General features: G+C 36.1%; 1 long non-coding RNA gene across 1 annotated transcript in view; it reads right to left on the minus strand.

The window, feature by feature from the left end:
- Positions 1-18,318, minus strand: part of LOC132667433 (uncharacterized) — a 300,979-nt gene that overhangs the window by 194,545 nt on the left and 88,116 nt on the right. Inside the window, exon 2 of the long non-coding RNA XR_009605153.2 lies at positions 16,812-16,904. This is a non-coding gene — a long non-coding RNA (uncharacterized LOC132667433). The remainder of the gene's footprint in view (positions 1-16,811; positions 16,905-18,318) is intronic.

Genomic DNA, 18,318 nt, shown 5'->3' on the forward strand with positions numbered 1-18,318 from the left:
ATATATTACAAGCTTTTTAAAGTATTCACAGCAGAAGGTTCCAAAATGCCTTACTCTAAATTTGTTTAGCCACTCATCTACGGACTATAAACATGACAGTATGATTCCAGCAGCTGTTAGTTCCAGGGCTCTTCAGACCCCAGTTGTTATTTCCATTCACAGAAGGTAATTGATTCTAACAAAAGTTTTAGTCTACAATGCACTCCCAATTTTTAACTGTGTTTACTAGATAGTATGAATAGTTGTCAGGGGGATTTCCTGGCCAGAGACTGAGATGATCGCTTTTCACTATTTATATATTCACTAAATAGTGGGATTATACATGATTTTTTTCAATGTTTTTCAAGTAAAAAATTTTAAAAACAAGAAATTTAAGTGGTAATCATCCTGGACATGGGCATAATTTCTGAATGTATATTTAAATACAAGACATTTTATACATAGGGATTACATCATTTTGAGTATTTTATGACTGAGTATGAAAGGCTTGTTCTTTATCACGGTGTAATCCCACCTTACCCTGAATGAAAAGCTCAGAGATGGGCACTAGAAGTACGGTATTACCACTAAAAGACAGAAAGGGAGGGAAAAAATGATGCTCATTTGAATACAAATATGTTTTACAAAGTTCTTGGTAATGAATTATAAGGAAATAATTAATATTAGTAAAATGATGTACTTGTATTTTTACCCTTAAAATATTTTAATCCTCTTGGGGCTCCTGGGTGGCTCAGTTGAACATCTGACTCTTGATTTCTCAGCTCAGATCATGATATCAGGGTGGGGGGGCTCAAGCCCCACATTGAGCTCTGCGCTGAGTGTGGAGCCTGCTTAAGATTCTCTCTCTCTCTCTCTCTCTCTCCCTCTCTCTGACTCTGACCTCCACTTGCATGTACATTCTTTCTCTCTCTCTAAAATATAAATAAATAAATAAATAAATAGTAAATAAGTAAATAAAAATTTTTAGCCCTCTTATAATAAAAATATGGCTTCAAATTATAGTTGTTACTGGAGTTTGAGAAAATACATATTTGGTTAGCTTCATGCTATTTTGGTGATTGAATTATAAATCAGGCAAATATACAGAGGCATATTGTAATTGCAGATGGATACCTACCTACAACCACAGTGCAATTAGACATTGTTTTACTTGAATAATTATTTCTAATTAGAATAATCTTCCCTTGTATTCCCATTTAGTCAAAACATACTATTTAATGTTGGATAGAACCAAAACTTAACACTGAGGAGGAAATTACCTTCTATTAAATCAAAGGAAGGTTAAAACCAAAAATATTTTTTCTTGTAGCTGAAACAAAATTTTAAAAATTATAACATAATTGCCATGTTCTTAAGAAAAATGCATTCATTGTTCTTTACAAATAGCAAGTTATTTATGGAATAGATTCTTGTTATTAACATTTATAATAATTGATAAAAGATTCTTTAGTTTATAAATACCATGCAAAGATTTTGGGAGGATTAAATGCAACATTTAATTGAGTAAGTTTTCATGAAGAGCTGTTGTTACATATTATTTAGATCTTATATATAATCTGATATATATAATATGCATGATTATTGAAAGCTGGATGTTTACAAAACCATACAAAAGAACATAGCAAAGTCAAGAGACAAAAGGATGAATCATCACTGCAGTCCAGCAGTTCCAGGACTTAGAAGAATGGTAATAAGCTTTTTCTTTCTGAACGATAAAGAGAGACAGAGACAGAAAAATTTGGCTCTGCCTTCTCCCACAAAGGACAAAAATAAAAACAAACAAAACAGGCCTCTGGTTAGGATATGATGTGAATTCTTGGCTAAGGACAACCAGATTGAAGAACAGTAAATCTTTCTATCTGCCTTTGAAAATAATTAACTCAAATACAATTCAGATAGCTTACAGGCATAACTATTTCTAGGTAGTAGAAAGCTATGGGAAATAAGAACAAATGTGCCAGAATTTGAACTTCATACACATATGGAGGGAATCAAAATTCATAATTAATCAGAGGTATTTGCAGATTGATTTTTTTCAGTAAAAACATTAAAAAGTACAGGATATAAGGCCTGAAAGAACATGCAATAGACACTGTAGTAGAAGAGTTGATAGAGAGTTATTATTTTGGTTAATCGATTATTTTGTAAAAGTACTCTTCAGCTATCATGGTGGCTTGTCTGTGTGATGCAGAGAACATCCTGGAATCCCAGTGAAGCTAGAAACACAAGACTAGAAAATCCTAAATAATATCCAGTAACTGTCATGGGAGTAGACAAGAAAAAGAGTTTCCTAAGGACTCCACAGAAAATTTAGAGTTTTTTCCCCCTCTAACACACTGTTCACGTGCTCTAGTGACCTTGAAGGTCATTAAGTAGGCTTCATTAGAATACATATCATCCAAATTTTATCCAGTGGCTCTAATACCTGGCTAGGCATCACATGGGAACTGAATAAACTGACTCACTCTTTATGGCTAAAACCCTATGAAAGTATCATAAGGAAAGTTACTTGAAAGCCCAGATGAAAAAATGTGTTTTTTACCCAGATTCTACATTTTATGGGCATCAGAAAAAAATATTCTTGAGGTCACCAAAAGCAGTTAAGAGCTTATAGCCTTCATCAAAATCTCTCACCAGCAGATAACACCTGTGGGTACTCTCCATATGTCTCAGGGTGGCATTACATCATTCTGCTCAAACACAGGTATAAACATGGTTTCTGCCCTCTGGGCCACATGTAGACCACCTTTACAATCTCTTCTAATGAGAGAGTTTAACTATACATAACTCTTACTAAAGAGTTACCTCCCCAATCTGAGAGGAGTCCGTTGGAAGCTGATCAGCCAAAACCATAGGCAACTCCTAAAAAGACTGAGTGCCCCTGACTCTCCTTGGCAATAACTACACTGATTCTCTTGGCAACTTTCAGACCAGCATAACACACCATGCTGCCCACCTATGAGTCCTGTTATTGATCAGTGCCAAGAGATAAAGAATCCTGATGTTCTCTGTGTCATTATTATCATACCTACCACTCCTTCCTTTTCTCTGAAAAAACTATTTATTTTATTCTCCAAGTGTTCTACTAGGTTCTTCTTCAGGCTTATGTCATTATATGAGAACCCCCTTGTTCCCAAAATCTTCACCAAGTATCTGTTCACCACCATGTCATAACTGATACCAGCTCCTCCATAGCCTCAGAAGAGAAAGTTTGGTAGCTCACTAAATTCAGAATTATGAGGTGAGATTAGCATTTCTCAGCATCCCACTTCTTTTCCAGCACTATCTCTAGCCATTACCCCTCCACCTTCTTATATAAAAAAGAGACATCCTTAGAAGCTCTTGCCTTTCAGCTGTACCACACTGCCTCGCTTCACCCTTAGTGAAGATTGACAGAATATCTTCCTCTTTACACTTGTACCCTCAATAATACTGAATGACTCCAATGCCCATGGGAATAGCCAATCCCACTGTGTTTCTCTTTGCATCCTTGATTTCCTAACCTCTAAATAACTTAATGTGCAGTCCACTTCAACTACCTATCATAGTGCCATAGAAAAATTCAGTTAACATCCAGGACTGCTTTACCTCTGAAATATTGAATCAAAATATCCTATTCCCTTACCATTATATGACTCCCACATAGTTTTACGTCCATACCTGTTCTTCAAACTCCTGATGTTCAAAACATTATTCCCTTTACTTCTAGAATCTACAAATTACTTTACTAGTAATCTTTACAAGCAGCCTCTACCAATAACCTTTGCTAATCTACCAATAACTTGACTGCTTCCCTCATCTACCATCCTTTGAGTTGTGTAACCCATCCCTTTGTAATGCTCTTCCCAAACAACTTCCTTACCCCTTTACCTTCCGTTGTTTTAGGCCAAAAGATATCAAAAACTTGAATCAAAATATATACCTTTTCCAGGAAATCACACAAACATGTAAATTAATGCCACTAATTCATTGTTTCTAGCCTCAGCAGCAATCTGTTTTCCTAGTTAGTAGCCCCGCCTATTTACCATCTAGACTTTCTTCTGTCCTGAAAACAAATGTGACTCTGACCATTTTCCTCCTCAGTGTCAGTGTTTGGCCTTCCTTTCCACTCCACAGAAACTTTTTTAAGTAATCTTATTCAGATGCATCCCTTAAATTAATTAAATACTGATAACTCCCACAGAGAAATTCTGAGATCTGATCTCCTAACAGAGCTCCTTGGGTTAACATTCAGTTTTCTTCCAGATATTTCCACTTAGCAATCCTCAAACATGTCAAATGCAGTAACTCTAAAACTGAACATCTTTTATCCCCATTTGTATTATATTTTCTACAATTCTTATCATCTACCAAATTGTTCCAAATTGAAAATCAGTCATAATCTTTGGCTTTTCATTCTCATCCTTAAACTTCATCTAATCAATCACCATTGGTTCTATCTTCTGAATAGTATTGTATCAATTTCTATTTATGTTAATTACCCTGGTTCAGGCCACCATTACTTGTTCCCTAAATTATTGGCAGACTACTACACCAGACGACTACATTTTATCTGATGCTCCAATTTATATCTGGAGCCATAATCCAAACACCATTTTAAAGATGAAAATCTAATTCCATCACTCTCTTTCTTAAAATGCTTAACTGCTCCCCATTATCCTCTGGATAATGTCTAAGTAAATGTCCATACTACTACTCACGGTTCTTCTTTAAATGGCACTCCTTACCATTTAAGAATCATTTATCTGTCTCTTGACCTTATTTTTATTCTGTGCTTCAGGAGGGACCACCGACTCTCTTTCCTCAAATTATAGAAACACTTTATCCCACCCCTTGTTTTCCAGCAAGATTCCCGAAATAGAATATCTGATTTATCACCTGATTACCTCTTTCTTAACCTTATATTTGTTGCTATTTCCACTACAATGTATCCCTGAGCATCCCTATGGACACCTAAACCCAGATTAGTGCATGAAAGCACTAGTCCTATGTACTTCAGGGACACACCCTATAATAGATTCACTATAGTATGTATTCCCCAAATTATTACTTGCTTATTTGTCTGAATCACATGATATGACTGAATGTTTTTAAAAGGCAGAGACAATATCTGTCATATTCATCTCCATATGCCAATAAATAGTATATTTGATATTATTTGTTGGAAATATAAATAAATGACTGAATGGATGTATGACATGTCTTGAGACAGTTACCAAGTGTTTGGCAAGGCCTTACCCAGCAGATGACTTTTCTTTGGAGAGCTTGGGTGAAGCCATTCAGTGGATTGCTGCCCCTAGTTGACAGAAGGTTGATTTTGGTTTAGTTATCCATTTCTAGTCTAACCACCTGTGTCCAACATAATGGAATCATGTGTTATAAGCAGGCAAATTATACACAAAGACTCACAAGACAGACGTGATAAGCCTAGATATTTGCTTACATTCAAGCTTCTTAAAATATGGTGATGCAAATGATAGGTACCTTGCTTATTAGTCTGTCAAATGCATTGTTAATCAGGCCTCCACTTAGAGGTTCATTCTTCTAAAGAGCTCTTCATGATTCCTATTTCCAAAACTTAAAGAAGCTAACTCTCATAGACATGTTCTGTGTTTTTGTCATGAGCTGTTTACAAGAACAGCCTTCATCTTGCGTACTCAGTGCCTACTGCAGTTAATGGAGAAAAGTAAATGCTTAATGTATTTGTGTTGCACGTTGTATGAACTAAATGATCATATGAATAAAGAAACAAATTCCTAAATCAAATCATATGAAAATTATAAAAGGTCACAATAAATTTTTATTTTATTTTATTCTTTTCCAAATAAATGTCCACCCAAGAGGGTGGGTGGGTGACTATTTTACTGATCCACTAACAAACTCAGCTTTCCAAAAAGCAAATGAGTCTCTCAGTTATGTATATCAATATAAGTCATTGCTTGAACGCAATCAGCTATTTGATTTTCAGCACAGTGCTCTGCACAGAGTAAGTGCTTATTGAGTTAAATTAATGGAATAGTTGAACTACATTGAATTTGATTTAGATAGATTATCTCCACATGAGATTACTGAAAAAGAAGACTAAATCATGAAATTCTGATGTTTTCTTATCCCATGAACTGAACCATACCATACATAATTAACAAAAATTAATAACATAGCTTGTGCTGGAATCCACACTATATAAGCTTTTTATTTTTAACATATCTATAAATTGGGGAATATGCATCCTCTGTAAAAATTGTTCTTAATGAATTATTCAAAGTAGATTGAGCCTCTGTTACTTCTTAAAATTGTAAACAAAAATGAGAATCAATAGTAGTTCTTCAAAATCAACTTAAAATAATAATCGTTTTTTGGAATATCTGATTATTTCTTAGCAAACTGATAAGAGTTGTCCTCTATAACGGTGCCACTAATGTACTAAAAAAGAATATGGCTCCCCAAATTAAAATATATTTAGTGACAGATGGTCAGATCTTTTTTTTTACATGTAAGGGACACATACTGTATAATAACTGAACTGTATGTAAAATTTCTTTTGCTCTTCACCCAGTGGCAGAAAGGTCCATAAGGAACAGATGTCTGTTTCTCCTGATTAAAGTGAGAGATATTTCTGAACAATTTTTGAAGTGCATTTTTATGCAAAAATGTTCTAAGAATATGATAATTGATATGCTTAAAGTATTCTTCAATGTCAATACTTGTACAGAGCTAGAGATGCCCTCTAGATACCCTTAAGTCTGATCCATTTCTATAATATAAATACCATGAAATAAAGATGCTAAATGGTATGATGTTCATTTTTCCCAATTTTCCTTATAATTCCTTATAATTTCCTTATAAAACACTCAGTGTTTATACCTGAAGAGCTTTTAGAAATATAATGAAGAAAGAGGCACCTGGGTGGCTCAGTCGGTTAAGCAACTAACTTCACCTCAGGTCATGATCTCATGGTTCGTGAGTTCAAGCACCTGCATGGGCTCCATGCTGACAGCTCAGAGCCCTAGAGTCTGCCTTGGATTCTGTGTCTCCCTCTGTCTCTCTGCTCCTCCCCTGTTTGCGTTCTGTCTCTCTCTCTCTCAAAAACACATATTAAAAACAATTTTAAGAAAAGAAATACTAATGAACATATTAGTAAAAAGCTAGTACTGCTATTTAAAATATTGCTACTTCTTGATAAATAGTATATTAGTTCATACCCATGCCTATTTGCTTGACTGTCACCTCCCCTTCATCAGAAATAATCCCTTTTTTTCTCTTTTTGAATATCTTCTTTCACTAAAGATTCCAGTTTCACTAAGAAACAGTTCAGGAATTATATTTTCCAAGAGAATTTGAAGTGGTTTTTAATGCTCTAAAACTAAGTCCAGAAGTGCTTGCTCCTCTGGACACGGTCCATAGACACGTCCCCAAATACTCCAGGGAGACAGCAGATCTGTGCACCTGGTTCATTTCTGTTCACACTTTCCACGCTGTGAGGTTCTCTATGCTCCCCTGGGTAATGACAATTGCCATGTAATTCAGAGGAAGGTTTGACGTTCCTTTCAGTTTTACTTCTTGGTGGCTTAACCCTGTTATTATTACATTTTAGATGGAAGTTTGCAAATAGGTGGCTCTGTATTCCATACTTGTGCCATTTCACTCTGTGCTTTCGAAACTGGACCCCTGCCCGATTTCCCATTGATCCAACAGAAGTAAATTGGTTTTCTATGGTCCTGTTTGGATGTAATTTGTTTGTTAACTTCCTCTTCGGGGTGGTTGCTTCTGTCCTGGTTTTACATCAGCACATTACGTGGCACTAAATCTAACCACGGTGAAATTTCTTGTGTGAAATTGATTTATTTTTAAGACATTGATAAAAAAACTATTCAATTTGTGTTTAAGTCTCTGCTTCACTTGGATAGTTTAGTATATCTGTGTATTTTTTTTCTTGGGCATAAATTACACATTTCAATTTTGTTATATTCTGACTTCTCACTACATGTATAGACAGAGCCCATCGGAATAGTATCTTAATAAATGCCTGACATTTAGAAAGTGCTCTGTAAATATTTTTGTGACTTACATAGCATATTTTTTTTGAATCGAAGATCTCATTTAATATGATACTTCAAAAAATTAGCTCAAGGGCATATTTTATAATTTATCCCTAGAAGACTCTATGTTCCTGTTCCCTGTTTAAAAAAAAAAAAAAAAAAAAAAAAGGATAATCTTATACAAACAAGCCTTCCTACTTGGAGTCCCGTTTTGCTTTTGGTGTTCTTCAGGTATGCATAGATAGCAACAGAACAACACTGTTCTCACAACCCATGCTCTCAATCCAGACATCCTTAGCATTATTCTTCAGACAGACAGTATAATGTCAAGGTAAAATCAAAGCTTTGGTTTAGTTCTCACAAGTACAAGTAATAACAACTACATTAGAACTTATTCATCTATCTTGCAAATGTCAAGTTTCTTTGACATCAACTTAACTACCATTCCAACTTCAGAAACTTCAAAAATGTCAACAAGAAAACACTGTTTTATGAATGCTTAGGTGTCTAAGTCTCCTACTGATATTAATGAGCTTAAACTATTTTTGGCTTTGGAGGGCTTTGGCAGGCAGGGCTTGGGGTTGGTAAACAATTTTCTTACAAACTTCCCAACACAATGCATTCTTTTCAGGATCATCAGGAGCAGGTAATAAGCCCATTCATTTTTAGTACTAAAAGGAATTCAACACTTTATAGTTGCTGTTTCATTATGTTGGCCATTTGTATAGTCATTGACATCAATGACTACTGGTTAAATCATACAGAGATTACCTCTGTTCTTCATTGCATAAAAATATAGGTAGAGAAAATGGATCTGTCTATACATGCAGTAAAATTTCAGAATTTGATAAAAATTAAAATGTGTAATTATGCCCAAAATCAATACACCAGATACAATAAAATATCAAGGTAAGTGAGGCAGAGGTGGTATTTTTGTTTGTTTGTTTGTTTTTAACTTTTCACCTTGTATGTCTATCAGTGCCTTAAAAATGAGTCAGGTTCACACAAGATAATGTGATTCCAATAAAACTCCAGGGAAGTCATTATTATTATTATTGTTATTATTATTATTATTATTATTATTATTATTATACAGAGATAACGCTTCATTTTAAAGTCCACATATGGAAATCTATACTGACTGGAAAAGTAGAAAACCTTGACAAAAGAAAAACAATGAGGAGCTACACAGAGAATTATTTTCAAATGATTGTCAGCATGTGAATAGTTGTTCAACTGGAGGGACAAATAAAGAAACACAAACTAAACTGGCTCTGAGATAGAATGTTTCCTCTCATACTGGCAAACTTTCAAAAGCTTAACGATATACTTTGTTAGTGAAGATGCAGGAAAATCAGCACTCTGAAACACAGGATTACACATCAGTGCAATTTAACGGAAGAGAACTTGGCAGCAGCTGACAAAGTTAGATAGCCATTTACCTTTAGTCCAGCAATCCCACATTAAAATTTTCACTGAAGATATGTTCTACTAACATAAAACAATGTATTCACAAGAGCATTCATTGTGGAATTATTTGTAAAAGTGAAATATTGGGAATAGTCTAAATGCTCACATATGAGATCTCTGGTTTTGACCAAATGAAAAAACTAGGGCTGAAATAGCATCCTACCTAAAAGAAAACATTTTAATTAAATTAAAAATAATCAGACCAAATACATAAACCACAGTTTTCAATATACTAACTATTGCACAACAAAGGACAGTGATTCCTAAGAGATGGTATATTAGGGTCCTCCAGAGAAACAGAACTAATAGGAGATGTATGTGTGTGTATACATCTATCTATATCTAAATTTATAACTATATCTATTTGTTGAGAGAGAAAGAGAGAGAGAGAATTTATTACAAGGTATTGGTTCACATGATTATGGAAGCTAAGAACTCCCACCATCTGCTGGCTGCAAGCTGGAGATCCAGGAAAGCTGGTGGTATATATAGGTCACAGTCCTAAGAGGCCTAGAACCAATGGTGAAGATTCTCATTGAAATCTGAAGGCTGGATAACCAGGAGCATGAAGTAAGGGCAACAGGTTGATGTCTCAGCTGAGTCAGTCTGGCACAGACCAAATTCAACCTCTCTCCACCTTGTTGCTCTATCCAGGCCCTCAGTTGATTGGATGATGCCCACCCACATGTAGGAAGACATACTGCTTTGCTGAATCCACCTAATTCTAAATGCCAATTTCATGCAGAAACACCCTCACAGACATACCAGAAAGAAATATTTAACCAGATATCTGGGCACCTTATGGGTCAGTCAAGTTAATACATTAAATTCACCATCATTGATGGAAACCACATGAAGTGAACACTACAACTGCTCTGGCTGGCTGCGGGGAGTTTCCAGGTCCTGGCACAGGGAGGAGGTACTGAGGTGGAGCCCAGCAGACTCTCTCCGCTGAGGAGATACGGCTGAGCATGGGGGAAGCCAAGGTGACCAGAGTTCACAGAACAGTACAGAGAAGTGACAGCTACACAGGAACAGAATCACAGAAGTCTAAAGTGTCCTCTGAAGCATTTATCAAAGTACTAGTCACTATATATGTGAAAGGAATCAACCTGAGGTGAGAGAAAGAAGCATCTCACATAATTAGAGGGAATAGTGTCCAGCACTGACACAGGCTGGGAATACGGCATGTCCTCACCAGGAAGACTCATAATTCCTGGGACGCTGGATACAGTACGCAAGAAGGTCTTACCTTCAGAGATGGAACAAACGAGCCCTAGACTGAGCACTGCTCCAGATCCTCCCAAGGAATCATAAAAGTATAATCCAAAAGTATCAAACTGTTTCCAAATAACATGACTACATCCCAGACCAAATGTCAGAAAAGAACCCTGAATGTTGGCTCCAGATGGTTGAGAGGTTCAGAATTAGGAGAAAGCAGCCCAGCCAGCAGATATCACAAACACACTCATACCTCTAAAGTACATAAAAAGGTAAGTGCTTGCCATAGAGTTCGGTCCACCCATTCTGCCCATTTTCTCCATAGCCAGTCTTCTGAATCTTGCACTAGGCTCACTCTCATGTCAGCTTGGATGAACTTACCTTGCTCAACCTTATTGTTGTGCCCGGGTCAGGATTGTCACATGAACTCTCCTGCCTTATTCCAGCAATTGCAGACCAATTTATGGACCAACTTCTTATCTAACATTGAATCTAATATTGAGAACAGAAACTGAATAAAATCCAATACAGTATTTGTATCTAGTGAGGGTTCAATAAAAGTTAATGGGTTTGAATTTAATGTATGTTAGCTAAGTTTTTGTTTTTGTTTTTTTGTTTCTGTATCACCAAATAGCTTCCAAGTGTGTCCATTTTTGTGGCTAGAAATCTGCTGGTCCTACTTGTAAGAACACAGATCTTTTCTAAAGCACTGGGATGGCGCTATATTTCTTTCAGCTGGGCTACAGCTGACTGCATGAGATGTATACACAATCATAGAGGTGGCAGTAACTTTAAACAAACACAAGTGGAAAACCAAAATGAAATGGGAACCACAAAGTAAGAGGTCTTTGCAGACAAACAATTCACTCACAGCAGGATTCATATTGGTTATATGACATTGGTCTATATCAAGCAGGGTTCCTGAAAATACTTTACACTCCAGCTATCTATCACACATGCCAATAGCCCAAGACAAGAGAAGGTATGGGAGAGGAGGAAAAATAAGGCTGTTCCTAAAACATTCTTAAAAAGTCTATGGTTCTTATGGCAAGAATTATCTTCATAACAAAGGTTTCTATAACATTAATCATGCTTTGCTTTGCCTTCTTATCAGAAAATGGGGCAGATAGATATTTCTTATTGTTTTCTCAGAACTCAGAAGGAAAGATATGCGAAAACATGAATACCAGTCTGCTTCTCTTCACCATTTACTAGTGCTGCTATTTTTGTGCCTATATCAAAGATGTCTATGTGATTTTTATGATTTTTAGTGCTGACATTAGAAAGATGAATGCCTCTGAGAAGCCTAGGCATACAGGGAAGTCTGCACTGAAAACTTATTTATTTTCAATTAAGAAAGTATAAGAGATCAGTTTTGATATGTTTGTTTGTATATTCTTAAAACACTGGGTGAAACTACACCTAAGGTAGAAATTACCACAGGCAATTGTGATCCCACATGCATTTTTCTTTAAACTCAGCAGGACTCACTTCTAAAATGCATAGCTTTTGAAAGGAATCAATTATACCACAGGTCAAAACAAGTCTCTCAAATACAAAGATGATAGAATTTCTCACTCAGACATAAGAAATTAATCATGCAACATGAATGCTAAATACATAGAGTGTCCTAAATATTTGAGCTGCCTCCTCCCAACAGATGAAACAGTGACATGGTTATTACAGTTATTACTTATATAGGACTCATCGTATCTACTCAATCAATACATGATGATTGACTATGGATCGTTGCTATCTGGACCATTCTTTACTACTGCTCCAAGACAAATCCGTGGAATTGGTTGGAATATATTTTATATATCTGGGCAGAAAATATCTCTTATTAATGGTTCTTAAAGTTGGGTTAAAGTCATCGAGCTTCAACCAGACCCTGGCATCAACACCAAGGAGACAAGAGTGATTGCTCTATTTAGGCAATGGTTTAATCTTAATGTGCATTGGAATTACTTGGAGGTGATTGCTGGGCCAAATTCAGCCCTTCCTCAGGGTTTTTGATTAGGTAAGTGTTATGGATTGAGTGTGTCCCTCTCAAATTCATATTAAGGAGTTGAAAACCTAACCCATATTTTGATGGTATTTTGAAGATGGTCTTTGGGAAGTAATTGGGGTTCAATGAGGCCCTAAAGCTGCAGCCTAGTCTGGGTATGGATTATGTGGAGAAAGTGCACGTACAACAAGAAATACCAGATAGTCCCCCTCCACACAGCACAAAAAGGAGAGGTCATGTGAGTACTTGGAATAATGACAGCCACCTGCATAATACAAAGAGAAAAGGCCTCAGGATAATGCCTGCTTTGCTGGCAGCTTGATCTTGGACTTTCTAGCCTCCCGAAATGCAACAGACTAATTTCTGTTGCTTAAGCCACCCAGTCTGTGGTACTTTATGATAGCAACCAAATAGACTAATAGAGTAGGTCTGGAAATTTGCATTTCTTATGTCTTTCCAAATAATGCTGCTGCTGCTGGTCTGGCAATCACTTTTGGCAACCACTGTCTACAGAGCACTGCCTCAAACATTAATGTAAACACAAGTCACCTGTGGATCATGGTGAAGTCCAAATTTTGATCCAGTAGTTTAAGAATGTGAAGGACCCAAGATTTTACAGGTTTTAACAAGTACCCAGGTAATGCTAATGGACTATATTTTGAGTTGTTAAGTTAGAGAGGCTCTGAAACTCAGATGGTACCTCTGAGCTCTAGGACAATGCCTGAAATAGTCGTATCAACCTGTCCCCCAATTTCTCCCAAAGCCCCCACCCACTTCACGACCTAGCAGCAGTTCACCTCCTAAAAAGCCTTCCATGAGCAACAAAGTCAGAAATAAATTATCTTTTAAACTGTAACTATTAAATTGTAACCATTAAAGATTTGCCTCTCAGTTATTGTTGTTTTATTGTCCTTGCTACTTTTTTTCTTAAACACTTGCTAGATTCAAGGACTGTGCAAAACACTTTGCAAACATTTTGTTCAATCCTCAGAAGAACACTAGGATGAAATATTGTTAGCCCCAATTTAAAGTGAGAAGAAAAAAAGAGGCTTGGAGAGTTTAAATACTTGTCCTGAGGACACCAAATTAGAGTATGATGGCCTGGTAAGGGCTGGGAGGGGGGTGGATGTGTGCAGTTGGGTCCTGGAAATGCCAGCTGACCTGGACTATCCTTTAATTACAAAGCTGAACATCCTTCATGTGAAGAGTAAAGTACAAGCAGTTTGATATTAAAAACATGACCCCATATGCTATATGCTATGGTACCAAATTAGAGGCAAAGAGTTGTCACAGTGTTTACAATGTAGTAGAGGAGATAGATATTGATTATATAATTGCATTAATTAATTTATAATTCCAAAATGAGGTAAGTGCTCTGAAAGAGATACCATTGTTTGAGACAGTATAAGAATAAACCTGGGGTGGGGAGTAGGGAAAGGGCCTCTGGGTCAAGGAAAGCATCCAGGAGCCTGAGATGCCTCAGCTAAGAGTCTAAGGATGATATGTTTGGAGACTGAGGGGGTGGTTCCTTCCATACAGATGAAATCACAAATATCCTATTATAAGAGAAAAAAAAATCTGGCATTTTTCCAGAAACAGAAACAAGACAACTGTGGCTGTACTGCAAATAACTGGGGAGAGGGGTAAAAGTTATGCTTAAGTGTGGCATTATTGTTATTATTTGATTACACATAAATTACCTTGTTCTTAACAACTCAGAGTTTTACCTTTTTGTCTTCATGTCAGGGTTGTCAGATAAAATACAGGACATGCAGCTTAATTTTAATTTCAGAAAAACAACTTTTTTTTTTTTAGTGTATCATATATTATTGGGACATACACTTAAAAATTTGTTCCCTATCTGAAAAAAATAAATAAATAACTGGTTGCCCTATAATTTTTTATGCTAGATCTGGCATAAAATTTTGAATTGAACCCCAACCCTATATAGAAAACTTCTTTGAATTTTCTCTTAGTTGTTTCTCAGCAATAGCTTGGGATACTCGCTGGCTCAACACATCTTAGAAATACCTCTATCACACCCACCTAGGCATGGAACACACACATACCCATTATGGGGTATGGAGCACATACTACATATATTGCATATTCTTCTAAGTGTTGGGGATATCATTTAAGTGAATAAGGCAACTTTCTTTTCTTGTACATATACTTAATGGCACACACCGAACACATACAAATCCTTCATGGATCCACAGCCAGGGGAAGTGCTGTACATCCATCAATTCACTTAATCCCAATAGAGTAACATCATTACTGACATATATTACTTCAAGATAATAAGAATTAGGTCTTATTAACTTCATTGTTATTGCGGTTCAAAAGAGGAAGAAATTGTGGCTTAGGGAAAGCAAATAAGTTGCCTGTTGTAACATAGCAATTAAGTGGCTGAGTCAAGAGTCAATGCACCTGTGTGACTTGAGAGCCAGCATATGTTTATATGCCCTACTGGCCTCCCCCTAAGAATTCAAACCCTGCACATTTTCTCATTTGTGGTTTAAATATTAACTTTATTTTTTTATTATGTTGTTTTGTGTACTAGTTTTTGGTTTGCTTTGTGACTTTTAAGTTAAGAAAAAAGAGAGAAAACAGAACTTCCTTAAAATGCAATTTCATAATTACTATTAATTGCTCATTTGTTATTTGTTCAGGGTATCTTATAAAGGACTCTGCTTCAATATTAGTTTTACACTGAACCCCACATCACACCCAAAAGAAGACAGACTTACGGTCTTTAGATCATGAGATTTCTCTAGGGTCACATGGAAGCGTCAGAACCCCCCCTCCCCACAAAGAGTGATTGTCATGCTTTTAGGAAAAAAAAAAATTCTTAAAAATGAATATATCTTCAAGGTAATGCTTATAAAATGATTTCTGAAGAATTTATGGTCTTAAAATTCTACCATAAATCCCCAAACCACAACATTTTATTATGGAAGTAGCAAGAGTAGAGTTCCCCTATTCTTTATAATTTTATCATTAATTTGTTGCAGTACTTTCCATTCTTGATTGTGGCTGTTTAACAAAAAAAAAAGCTGTGAAACTTTTGGGGTTATTTATTGTTGGGTGACAGCATGTACCATAGCTAGATAAACTGTGGTTTCACCAGTGCTTTGGATTTCAATGTAGCATTAGAGCTCCCGGACTCCAACATTTAACTTGATTTATGGTTTGTGATGTAAAAATACTAGGGCTCAGATGGCTTTAAGTGACTTTGAAAATTAAGTAAAGAAGAAAATGTAAAGACTAATCTAAACTTGCTGTGAAATATTAATTATGCATTTCAAGTAAAGGTAGTAAGCAAGCAATAATGTAATCTGTGACATAAAATAAATCCCAAACTGTACTCTTTGCTGAAGGCATTTTCTAAATAAACGCTTGATTTTTAAGTCACAAAGGAACTGAAGTTGAAACCATTAGTTACTGTATTCTGAGCTGTTTATTAAACATTTTCTCCCAGATATCTGTTTAAGAAAAAAATCGGTTTGAAAGGTGAGTTAGGGTGGAAAAACAGCTCTAACCTAAAGGAAGAGAAGCATCTTTTAAAAGTGTGCCAGGTGAAGCTTCTTAATGATCCATGAGCTTGTAAGATGACAGCTGTGGCTGCTGAGTCAGGGTAGAGGAAAATCTAAATGTAAGAGCAATTGTAGCCTTTATTAATGACCTGCTAGGAACTTGGGCAAACTGCCAGGGCCAGGGATGCAGCAAAACTTCTCTGATAACTGAGCATTCCAAACCTCCTAGATATAAATTTCTCCAAACTCCCTAAACCAGAAATAATATCCTCAGCATTTTGAATTAGGCAAGACACACAGGCATGTTATCCATATTATATTAATCTTCGAAATGTATTGCCCAAGGGGGAGACATGAAAGGGAACAGATTATCTCTACTGGGGGATGGGGGAATTAACATTTGAAAAGAAAAAAGCTTTTAAAAAAATGCATCAGAGGCAAACACGGACACATCTTGAATCTGCAAGATTTGCAGGAGTTTGCTTTTCCTAGCTGGGTGCACAAAAACACGGTCATAACACAAATATTTTGCCATACCTGTTAAAAGAGCTTCTTTACTTTTTCTTAAGGTCTCAAAGTTATGGTAGATGCATCCCTCAGAATTTGGATGGCAGGAATATCACTTTTCTTCTGTCAAAGATGAAGAAAGTTGAATTACCCCAACTTGTTCATTGGACATAAGAGGAGGCTTTAGTTTATCAATTGTTAAGATAAAATAACAGTAAATTTGAATTTATTAATAGGTCAAGTTCTTGGGCTAAGTCAATTTTGGTGAAGTTGAATATTTCCAGGAAGCATTTGGAAATTTCTACTCAAAGATGGGTATTTATGAAACCAGCATCAAGTGTAAACTACTTGTATACAATGGAATGAGACAGAGAAAAACCTAGGAGTAAGAAAAAAAACATTTCCTAAAGTGGTTCTAATAGTGTGGCTCCCACATTAGCAGCACAAACATTACCTGGCAAAGTGTTTTAGAAATGCAAATAACCAGGACTAACCCACCCCCAACCTATTGAACCTAGTGAATCAGAACTGGGAGGAGGAGCCAGGCTTCCACAGTTTAACTACCCCAACAGGTGATACCAATGCAGCTCAGTTCAGGAACACTTACTTGCAAAATTTCTAACTTGATCTAAGGTAAAAATATCCAGTTTTTACTTATGCAAATAAATGAGCAAAAATTCACCTCAAATGGTGTCATCTTTCTTTAGCCCACGACAAAGTTCTTTAAGGGTGAGATAAAAGTAATTACAAAAAAGAAACTGGTGTCATGGTTCAGAACTTTGGAAAAAGACTATAGAATAAGGCCGCATGAAAAAGCAACATTTAAAAGTACATTTTTGGGGGCACCTGGGTGGCTCACATCATGATCTCAGGGTTTGGTGAGTTTGAGCCCCACACTGGCTCTGCACTGGCAGTGCAGAGCCTGCTTGGGATTCTCTCGCCCTCTCTCTCTGACCCTTCCCCACTTGTGCTGTCTCTGTCTCTCTCAAATAAATAAACTTTAAAAAATAATAAAAGTACATTTCTTCTGATCCTATATATTGTTAGAGAAAAAGTCTGTAAAATAGGATGAACAGTATGACAGTCTTTGTTATACCCACACACATACACACATACATATATCCTCATCCTAATTAGTATTTAGATTGATTGGAAATATCTAGAAGAAAGATAATCTATTTACAGTGATTATCTTTGGTTGGCAAGACTATAATTAACTTTGATGGTTTTTATGTTTACTATGTTTGCTACATTAAATATGTACAACTTTTATCACCTTTGAAAAAAATATTGCTATTTTTAAAAACGTTTAGTGAATATCCTCTAATATATATGTGTATACACATCCAGGTGTTTAGAACCTCTATTGAGAAGTTGGCATGGAAACCTATTATTAAATTCTAAAATGATTGTGGGTGGTTCTCAAACCTGTGTGCAGAATAGATTCACCTAATCACAGCCCTAGAGATTATGATTTAATTTTTTAGGCCATAACCTGTGCTTTAGAAGTGTTAAAAGATTCCCCAGGTGATTCTAA

Source organism: Panthera onca, chromosome B2, assembly GCF_046562875.1.
Source record: "Panthera onca isolate mPanOnc1 chromosome B2, mPanOnc1 haplotype 2, whole genome shotgun sequence".
NCBI lineage: Eukaryota > Metazoa > Chordata > Mammalia > Carnivora > Felidae > Panthera > Panthera onca.